The sequence below is a fragment of the Canis aureus genome, unplaced genomic scaffold (assembly GCF_053574225.1).
Source record: "Canis aureus isolate CA01 unplaced genomic scaffold, VMU_Caureus_v.1.0 ptg000130l_RagTag, whole genome shotgun sequence".
Classification (NCBI taxonomy): Eukaryota; Metazoa; Chordata; class Mammalia; order Carnivora; family Canidae; genus Canis; species Canis aureus.
The window spans coordinates 126,726-137,500 of NW_027554442.1; positions in this window are offsets into that span (position 1 = coordinate 126,726).

Here is a 10,775-nt window from a genome sequence, read left to right on the forward strand (position 1 = left end):
TATATTCCTTTTTATCCGCGAATTACCTCCGTGAGAGAGTGAAAACTTCTCAATATTAAAGGAGCTACATTTTGGAGACAACTCTGTAAGCTCCTGTGGAATCTCCTAGGGCCACCCTGGCGAAACAGATACTGACATTGTTTTCAGTTTTGTAATGACCCGTGATCCTTTATAGGCCCGGGCCTTGAAAGCTTCTGAGATGTTGGTTGGTTGGTTGGTTGGTTGGTTGGTTGGATGGATGGATGGATGGTTTGTGTATCTGGCTGGTCGGCTGGCTGCCCGGCTGTTTGCTGGTTCCTTCATCCGGTCATGGATTTTCAGCGGATCCCAGAAAAGTCTAGCCCTAGGTTGAGTCTCTTGACTAACATAGGTCGTTTACCTGCTATGTGAAGGCACGTGAGAAGCAGCGTCAGACAAAGAATCATAAGCCCTCTTAGATTATATTGGTTGCGTGAATGCTGTGGGTGTTCCAAAAGCGACGTAAATTCGTTAAGTGGTAACGTGCCCTGGTACATTGTTAAAATGCCGTGTGTGACAAATCATAATCCGTTTTTCTTCTCGACTGCACTCTAGCCAACTCTCCTCGGGTCTTTAACCACGTTCACCGGTGACCGCCATGTCATGTACATGCCACGTTCTGACGCTCTTGCAAAAACAAACAAAACACACACACACACACACACACACACACACACACATTTATTTATTTATTTATTTATTTATTTATTTTTTATTTATCCCAGATTCCAGAAGAACCACGCAAAGGACTTTTGACACATCTCAGTTTCTGGTCACCCTGAGATCATCGAACAACAGTATGAATTGCCAGAACTAGTGAAATAGCTGCATTTACCCAGAACAAAACCAGGGACTTCTGGGTGCCTCAGCGGTGGAGCCTCTGCCTTGGGCTTAAGGCGTGACCCCGGAGTCCCGGGTTCGAGTCCCGCATCGGGCTCCCTGCATGGGGCCTGCTTCTCTCTCTCTCTCTCTCTCTCTCTCTCTCTCTCTCTCTCTCATACATAAATAAAATCTTAAACAAACAGAACTAAAAGGAACAACATGGAACTGAAAAGAGCGAAAGACAATGATGACCGGTTTCTTTGTTTTTGTTTTTTAAAGACTTTATTTAGTTATTCACGAGAGACACAATGAGAGAGAGGCAGAGACACAGGCAGAGGGAGAAGCAGGCTCTGCAGGGAGAGACCGATGAGGGACTCCAGGATCACACCCTGAGCCAAAGACAGCTGCTCCCACCGCTGAACCACCCAGGCGTCCTGATGACCCTTTTTTAAAGACTCTTGTTCAAATCACTGCTGATCCCCTCATGTTTGCTCTTCCAGTTTGAAGGAAACTTTGTCTGTAGAGATATCTATACCTTAGAGAAATTGGAGGAACGAGTGAGTTTGTAAACAAATTAAAATCCTTATCCTTGGGCAGCCCTGGTGACTCAGCGGTTTAGCGCTGCCTTCAGCCCAGGCCGTGATCCTGGAGACCCTGCATGGAGCCTGCTTCTCCCTCTGCCTGTGTCTCTGCCTCTCTCTCTCTCTCTCTCTCTCTCTCTCTCTGTGTGTGCGTTTGTGTCTCTCATGAATAAATACATAAAATCTAAAGAAAAAAAAATCTTTAAAATCCTTATCTTTTCTCCCTACCTGTGACCCGTCAGTGTTCAGAAACTCTCAGTGAGTTATCTTTTTTCTTTTCTTTTCTTTTCTTTTCTTTTCTTTTTTTCTTTTTCTCTCTTTCTCTCTCTTTTTCTAATGAGTTATCTTTCTTTTATGGCAATTGCCAATCACCTGCGTGAGGTCTGTTCCGTGGGAATATGTTCTCATTGTGACCGGCCACTGTTGGAAGAATCCCTTGTATCACCAAGACCTGCCTTCCTTGAGTGCAATGGCATCTGTTTTTCTTTTCTCTTCTCTTCCTCCGCCCCCCCCCCCCCCCCCCCCCGCCCCGGTTTATTTTTCAGAGTGATCTCTACTCCCAACGTAGGGCTCGCACTCACGGCCTGGAGGTCAAGAGTCGTGCTCACTACTGACCGAGCGGGCCAGGGGCCCCTGGAATCGCATCCTAAGACTCAGATAGGATCAGACAGCCTGGAGACACTCAGATCCACTTCTCGGGAGCCACCCGAGCCCCTCGGAAACCGTGAGCCTGATACCTTCCTTCCAGAGGTCGCCGCGGCCTCACTGGGCGAGTCAAGAGTGCCACCTCCTGGCGGATGAAACCGAGAGTCAGCTGCTTAACCCCAGCGAGCCTCCCAGGTTGCCCCTACGAGGTGCTTGGAAATGCGGAGGTTCTTCCCTCTTGCCTTGCTTTTTTTTTTTTTTTTTCTTTTTTTTATTTATTTACTTATGATAGTCACACAGAGAGAGAGAGGCAGAGACACAGGCAGAGGGAGAAGCAGGCTCCATGCACCGGGAGCCTGATATGGGATTCGATCCCGGGTCTCCAGGATCGCGCCCTGGGCCAAAGGCAGGCGCCAAACGGCTGCGCCACCCAGGGATCCCCTCTTGCCTTGCTTTTGCAGGGCTGACGACAGTGACCACGTCTGTCTACCTGGCGAGGCAGAAACAATTCCAGGTTGCTGAACCCTGGTTTTCCACACTGCGGACGACAGGATATCACCCCCTCCCCCTCTTTCAACCTGACCCAGGAATTCCCTTACTCTGAGCCAAGGACAGGGTGGGGGGGTGGGGGGGGGGTCTTGTTGTTGTTGTTGTTTGTTTTTGTTTGTTTTGCTTTTCTTCCCCCCAGTTGTGGTAAAAAGAAAAATAGACGTCACCTAAAATGGAATGTTGTAGTCGTTTCTTTCTTTCTTTTTTTTAATATTTTATTTATTTATTCACGAGAGACACAGAGACAGAGACACAGGCAGAGGGAGAAGCAGACTCTATGCAGGGAGCCTGACGTGGGACTCGATCCTGGGTCTCCAGGATCAGGCCCTGGGCTGAAGGCAGACGCTAAACCGCTGAGCCACCCGGGGATCCCTGGACGCTCCACCGCTGAGCCACCCAGGCGCTCCATACATACTTAAGTTATTGAGAGTTTGTTCCTTCATTTTTCATCATCTCTAGACCCAACGTGGGGCTCAAACTCACAACCCTGACTGCAATCAAAAGTTGAGTGCTCTTCTGACGGAGCGGGCCTGCCGGGGCCTGGGGCCCGGGGCCCGGGCCGGGGGCCGGGAGCTTCTGCCCTTTCATGTTTTCAAGCTCAGAGTCACCTTTTGTCCGGGGAGGGCCCCACCCCCCAACCCCTCCGTGCGGAGGTGCCATCTGTCGGGCTGGTTCATGTTTGTCCATCTTCCTTACTCCTTTTAGTAGACAGAAGGTGGCTTGTGACACAGCCGGGGACTACTTCGAATGAGACTGAGGATTTCCCTTGGGAAGTGGGTGCGAGAGGGAGGACAGGTCGATGGGGAACCAGGAGACTGTTGGCCCGTCGCTTTAGAGGAAAGAGTGTCCTTGTTGGGCCCTCACCCAGGGTGGATGAGTCAGAACTGTCCCTGGCCAGGCCTCCCTTAGTCCTTCGCCCATATCACTCCATGCCTGTGTTTGGCCTCTGGACCCTAAGACACCACGGTGGTCATGTGTTTAACTCCCCATCAGATTCACCAGTCCCCGCCATGCCACGCCCTCCCAGACGCACCCCCACCCCTGGAAGGCATTAAGAGTGAGATGGCATCCTCCACATCCAGGATTGATTCCCAAAGGGTTTATTGGGGTTTCCTGGGTCAGGAAACCAGGAGGGGTCGCTTTTGGACCCCAAACAATGTGAGTTCTTCAGACATCCTCTTTGCCCTTCTCTTTCCCCCTCCCCTCCCCTCCTCTCCTCTCCTCTTCTCTTCTCTTTTCTTCTCTCCCCTCCCCCACAGCTTGGGAGCCGCAGCCTGAGGGTTTGGGGGAGGTGCAGAAAGCCATTCAATGGAGAGAAGTCCCAGGCTCGGACTTTAACAGACAGCCATGTGCATTTGAATGAAATGATTGAATGAGGGCCATTGGAATGGATGGCCCTGAACCTCCCTTCTGCCACCCGCCACCCTCCATCCCCACCCCCAACCAACCCTGAGTCCTCTGGTGGATTTGGAAATGGAAGGCCGGGGTGTGTGTGTGTGTGTGTGTGTGTGTGTGTGTGTGTTTACACGGACGCACCCGCGGAGGGTGGTGGGGCATGCTCACGTTGGCTCCTGCAAACTCCATTCATTCTGGGAATGTTCTGTTGTTTCTGCTGAGTTGCCAGTTGCTGCGATGAGCCAAGCTATACTCCTCCTGTTGCCGAGTTCTTAAAAAGGCCGAGTCTCCGGTTTTCTCGGTGAATGGACTGACCCACACCTTCCCATCCCGCCGGACCCCTTCTGCAAATACTTGCACTCAAAGGGTTCTTTCACCTCGTCCAGAAAACAAACAACAGCCACCCACACCCACCCCATTGCCACAGATACGCAACCCACACAACAAAACTCCAGCTGGCCTCCTTCTGCCTCCATGTACTTTATTTTATTTTTATTTTTTTAAATATTTTTATTTATTTATGATAGTCATAGAGAGAGAGAGAGAGAGAGAGAGAGAGAGACAGAGAGAGAGAGAGAGAGACAGAGAGAGAGGCAGAGACAGAGGCAGAGGGAGAAGCAGGCTCCATGCACAGGGAGGGAGCCCGACGTGGGATTCGATCCCGGGTCTCCAGGATCGCGCCCCGGGCCAAAGGCAGGCGCCAAACCGACCGCTGCGCCACCCAGGGATCCCCTCCACGGTACTTTAGAGAGTCACTGTCTTAGACGTGCCTTAGGCTCAAGGACTCGATGCGGTCTCCCTTTCTGTGGCACGGTCGGTCCCATCCATCCCCCGTTAGGCCCAAAGTAGAATTGCACGACCACACGGCTCACGGGAGCTGGAGAAGATATGCTAAGGTGACCGACCGGACCGACCGACCGACCGGATGGGAGCACTGTCCATTCGAAAGGAAGGACCTACGGGCCGAGGCGTCTATAAACACGCTCCCTGGAAGTCTTTGGCCTTCGCGTGCCTCTGATGAAATCATTGCTCCGGAAACTCCAGCATCTATAGCCGGTCTTGTCCATGGTCTTCTGACCATGACTCGTCCTCCGTTCGCCTGACGTTCTGCCCAATTGTCCGTCCACGGAGAAATTAGACCCCGTCCCGTGAGAGCCGAATCCGACTCCTCCGCTCACCCCCACGACAGAGAAGACTATGCCCAGGTCTGTGCCCGCCCATCTTCCCTTTCTCCTCCGCCAGGGCAGAAGAAAATGTGGCCCGCCCTCCCTTCTCCTGTCAAAAGTCCAATCTGACATAGGACTTGGATACGAAGGAAACCAGAGTACTGTTTTGAACCATAGACACGTTGATTGATTGAAGATTTTATGTAGGTAGTCCTGAGACGCACGCGCGCGCGCGCGCACGCACGCACGCACACGGACGGACGCACGCACGCACGCACACGGACGCACGCACGCACACGGACGGACGCACGCACGCACGCACGCACGCGGACGGACGCACGCACGGATGCACACAGAGGCAGAGACACAGGCAGAAGGAGAAGGAGACTCCATCCATGCAGGGATCACGCCCTGGGCCAAAGGCAGGCGCTCAACCGCTGAGCCACCCCGGCCTCCCTACCTGGAGACACTTTGATAGAGTAGCAGCAGCAGCAAAGAAACACACGCACACCGCCGCTCCCCCCACCCCCCCAGGTGAAAGAAGGTCCCGCTGACTCCCCTCCTTTTCCTCTGAGAAGAGAAGCACACCCTTTCTCCTGCCCCTGGAAGGTGCCTTGGAGGAGAGCGCCAGGAGGGGAGTGAATGACATTCTTCTCTTCAAGGACAGGAAGTTGAGCGTGAGCAGGAGAATTCTGGAGAAACAGATTGTGTTATAAGAAAGAAAGAAAGAAAGAAAGAAAGAAAGAAAGAAAGAAAGAAAAAGAAAATCCTTATGTTCTTTGAGCCTCCCCTCCCCCCCAGAATTGAGTTCCTCTTCCACGACCTCTTCTCATTCAACCCAATAGACAAGTATTTGGGGGGGGGGGGGTCAGGTCCCAGACGCTGAGAGGGTGGAGGTGAAGGTGGTGCGGGGGGGGGGGGGGGGCACACCGTCCTCTCCAGCGCCTTTGGTTCAGACCTCCTTCGTGACCTCCCTCCCTCCCTCCCTCCCTCCCTCCTTCGTCTTATAAATATATAAATAAAATCCTAAAGAAAAAGAAAAAAAAAAAAAAAAAAAAAGGAAGGACACGAGAAAAAACGGTGCATCCGTTGCCGTCCTAAGAGTCCTCGCCTGGTTTCGGCTCTACGTTCCCTCCCTGACCTCGGAAACGTGCCTGAGTCGTCCCGGGAGCCCCGCGCGGCGAGCGCGACCCCCTTTCCGGGCGGCAGCGGGCCCGGACGGACGGACGGACGGACGGACGGACGGGTTTTCCAAGGCTCCCCCGCCCCGGGAGGACGGGGGTTCGCGCGGTGCGCGGCCGTGTGCTCCCGGGGCCCTCCGCCGTCCCCGGGCCGAGAGGCGAGATCCGAGGCGCCCTGACGGCCTCGCCGCCCGGATCTGTCCCGCTGTCGTTCGCGCCGGTTGTCGGGTGCCACCTGGCGGCCGCTTTTATAGAGCGTGTCCCCTCCGGAGGCTCGGCGGCGACAGGCAAGGAACAGCTTTGGTGTCGGTTTCCCGGGGCCGAGTTCCAGGAGGAGGGCGGCTCCGGCGCGAGCGTCCGGCTGTCGCCGGGGCCTCGGCGCGCGATGCGCTCGCCGGAGATTGGACCTCCGGAGCTGCGAGGGAGTGTCGCCGTCGCCGCTGTCGCCGCTGTCGCCTCCGCCTCGCTCCCGGAGGAGGCCGTGCGGGCCGCCTGGGTGGGTCGACCAGCACCCGCCGGTGGCTCCTCCTCCGCCCGCGCGGACCGACCTGGGCCGCCTCGGGGGCGGGGGACAGGGTGTGTCCCGCCGTCCGTCCTGTGGCTCCGGGCGATCTTCGGGCCTTCCTTCCGTGTCACTCGGTTGTCTCCCGTGGTCACGCCCTGGCGACGGGGACCGGTCTGAGCCTGGAGGGGAAGCCCGTGGGTGGCGCGACAGACCCGGCTGCGGGCACGTGTGGGGGTCCCGGGCGTCGGACGCGATTTTCTCCCCTTTTTCCGAGGCCCGCTGCGGAGGTGGGTCCCGGGCGGTCGGACCGGGTGCCACGCGGGGGTGGGCGGGCCGTCCGTTCGGGCGTCCGGCCCCGGTGGCGATTCCCGGTGAGGCTGCCTCTGCCGCGCGTGGCCCTCCACCTCCCCTGGCCCGAGCCGGGGTTGGGGACGGCGGTAGGCACGGGGCGGTCCTGAGGGCCGCGGGGGACGGCCTCCGCACGGTGCCTGCCTCCGGAGAACTTTGATGATTTTTCAAAGTCTCCTCTCGGAGATCACTGGCGTGGCGGCGTGGCGGCGTGGCGGCGTGGGGGCGTCTCCACCGACCGCGTATCGCCCCTCCTCCCCTCCCCTCCCCTCCCCGCCCCCGTTCCCTGGGTCGACCAGATAGCCCTGGGGGCTCCGTGGGGTGGGGGTGGGGGGGCGCCGTGGGGCAGGTTTTGGGGACAGTTGGCCGTGTCACGGTCCCGGGAGGTCGCGGTGACCTGTGGCTGGTCCCCGCCGGCAGGCGCGGTTATTTTCTTGCCCGAAATGAACATTTTTTGTTGCCAGGTAGGTGCTGACACGTTGTGTTTCGGCGACAGGCAGACAGACGACAGGCAGACGTAAAAGACAGCCGGTCCGTCCGTCGCTCGCCGTAGAGATGTGGGCCTCTGGGCGCGGGTGGGGTTCCGGGCTTGACCGCGCGGCCGAGCCGGTCCCTGTCCTCGCTCGCTGGAGCCTGAGCCGTCCGCCTGGGCCTGCGCGCCGGCTCTCGTGCTGGACTCCAGGTGGCCCGGGTCGCGGTGTCGCCCTCCGGTCTCCGGCACCCGAGGGAGGGCGGTGTGGGCAGGTGGCGGTGGGTCTTTTACCCCCGTGCGCTCCATGCCGTGGGCACCCGGCCGTTGGCCGTGACAACCCCTGTCTCGCAAGGCTCCGTGCCGCGTGTCAGGCGTCCCCCGCTGTGTCTGGGGTTGTCCGGTCGCTCCTGCCCCCCCCCCCCCCCCGGGGGTCGAGGGGCTTGCCGGTGAGGCGGAAGCAGGTCCCCCCGGTCGCCGTCCTCGCTGGGCTTTTGCTCCTCGGGAAGCCCCCTCGGGGCCGCAGCTTGCTGCCGATCGATCGATGTGGTGATCTCGTGCTCTCCTGGGCCGGGCCTAAGCCGCGTCAGACGAGGGACGGGCGTCCACGGCGGATGCGACCGCTCTTCTCGTTCTGCCCGCGGGCCCCTCCCTCCCCGGCTCCTCCGCGCCCGGCCGTCGTGGCGGGTGCGCGGGGGGCGCGCGCCGGGGTTGGGGGTGGTGCGGACTCCGGCCCGACCCCGGCCTCCCGCCTTCTTGCCTCGCGGCGCTGGCGGGACCGGGGTCCTCGGACGCGGCGGACACTCTCGCCGGCCTTTCCCGAAGGCCCTGGGTCCGTGGCGAGCGGCCCTCCCCTCCTCCGCGGGGAGGGCCGGCCCGACGCCGCGCTGCTCACCGCCCGGCCTGGGCGCGCTTGAGCGCGTTGCGCCCGGCCCTCCGTGGTGCCCCTGGAGCGCTCCAGGTCGCCTCAGGTGCCTGAGGCCGAGCGGTGGCGTCGTTTCCTTCCCCGGCGACTCCCCTCGGGCTGCCGCCGCCGTCGTCGTCGGCGTGTCCGAGGAGCGGGTGGTGGAAGAAGTCGGCAAGGGAGGCGCACCCGTGCCCCTGGCGGGGGCGCGGGCGCCTCGTCTTCCTTTCCCCTCTCCTCTCCTCCCCCCCTCGCCGCGCCGGCGGGGGGTGGGTGGCGTGGGGCGGTGTGACTCGGAGGACTTGGCGGGGCTCGTGAGCGCCCGCGGCGGGCCGGGCCAGCGCCGCGGCGCTTGGCCAGCCCGAGGGGCTGCCCCTCTCTCCCGGCACGGGTCGTGTCCCCGTCTCCGTCCCTCTCTCTCGCCCGCCTCGCGGGAGGCGGGGAGCTCTCTCCTCTGGGCGGTGACGTGACCACGCCGTGCGCGGGCGAGGCGGGGGTGGCGTCCTCGAGGGGGCACCGGCCGCGAGCGCTCGGGGTTGCCCTGTGCCTGTCCCTTGCCGGAGATCCGCCCCCCGCCCCGCGAGCCCTGTCGGCCCCGGAGCGCCGCCTGGTGGGGCCCGTTTGGGAGGACGAACGGGTGGGGGCGATGCGCCCTCGGTGAGAAAGCCTTCTCTAGCGATCCGAGAGGGTGCCTTGGGGTACCGGAGCCCCCAGCCGCTGCCCCTCCTCTGCGCGTGTAGTGTGGCCAGCGACGCGGGGTTGGACTCCCGTCGCGACGTGTTTGGGCAGAGTGCCGCTCTTTGCCTACCTACCGCGGCCTGCGCCTCCCCCCTCCGAGACGGGGGAGGATCCCGCCGGGCCGGGCCGGCGTCCGGTGCGGGGTGTGTTGCCCGCGTGCGTGTGCGAGCGTGCGCGCGGCCGGGGGGTTGGGGCGGCCCGCCGTCCCCCCCCCCCCACGCCACTCACCCCGTGTGTGTGCGTGTGTGCCGCGCTAGCGGCCGGCTGGCTGTCTGGGCCGCCGCCCGCTCCCGAGCCGAGTCGCCGCCGGCGGTGGCTCGGCGGGCGCGTGTGGGTCGGGCCAGCTCCCGCCTGGGGGCGCCTCCCCGGGTCGTGACTCCGGGTTGGACCGGACGGATGGACGGACGGGCGGATGGACGGACGGAGGTTCGGACGGGACCCCCGCGGCGGGGGTCGCGCGTGCCTGGGCCCGGGCGGTGTGGGGCCCGGTTTGCGGGGAGGCCTGCCAAGGGTGCTGAGGCCGGCCGGCGTCCCGGGCGTCGCGGGACCGCCCTCGTGCTGGTGGCGGTGGGATCCCGTGCGCGTTTACCCGGTGGCCCGGCTCGCGCCTTCGTTGGCGCGCCCTTCCCGGGACCGGCCCTTCCCCACGCGCTCTTCCGGCCCTCGCCCGCTGTGCGCCTCCTCCCCGTCGCCGCCGACCCGCCCTCCCCCGTCCCCCCCGCCTGCCCGCGTCCCCCGACCGCACGGTCGCGGGCGCGCCGCGCGCGCCGCGCCCCTAACTCCGCCCTCCGTGGACCGAAACCGGCCTCGCCGCTGTTGGGTGTCTTGCCCCCCCCCCTTGGCCGCCGTGGCTCGGGGGGGGGCGTCCCCGGGCGAAGTGCTCTCGGTCCTCCGAGGAAGGGGAGGAGGGAGGCGCGCGGGGGGTGTTGGGGCTGGGCGTCGTTGCGCGTGTGCGGGAGAGCGTTCTCGGGAGAACCGGTCGCGTGAACGGTGGCGGTTGGGGCCCCCGAGCCCCGCGAGGTTGCTTGGGGCCCGCCGTGGGGGCCGGGCCGGCGTCCTCGGGTGCCGCGGGACCGCCCTTGCGCTGGAGGCCTCGGGCGGTGGGACCCCGCGTGCGCCCCTGGGCGCCCGACCTCGGCCTCCCGGGTGCCTTCTGAGGCTTCCCGAAAGCCCCTCGCGGTGGCCCGCGGTCCTCTCCTCCACCGCTCCCGCTCGCCGTTCTCCGGCGCCTGGCTGGCCCCTGGCCGCCGGGGCGTCTCCCGTCCGCGGCCTTTCCCGAAAGCCCGCCCCCGTCCGTCGTCCGTCTTGCCGACCCGGTGCCGCGCTCCCCGGGGCGCCCGGCGCTTCCCGGGCCCGCTGCGGCCTTCCCGCCCGCGTCCGCCGCTCGCCCCCGCCCCCCCGGCGGTGGCGTTGTGTGGTGACGAGGGGCCGCCGTCGTCTCCCGCCGCCCCCCA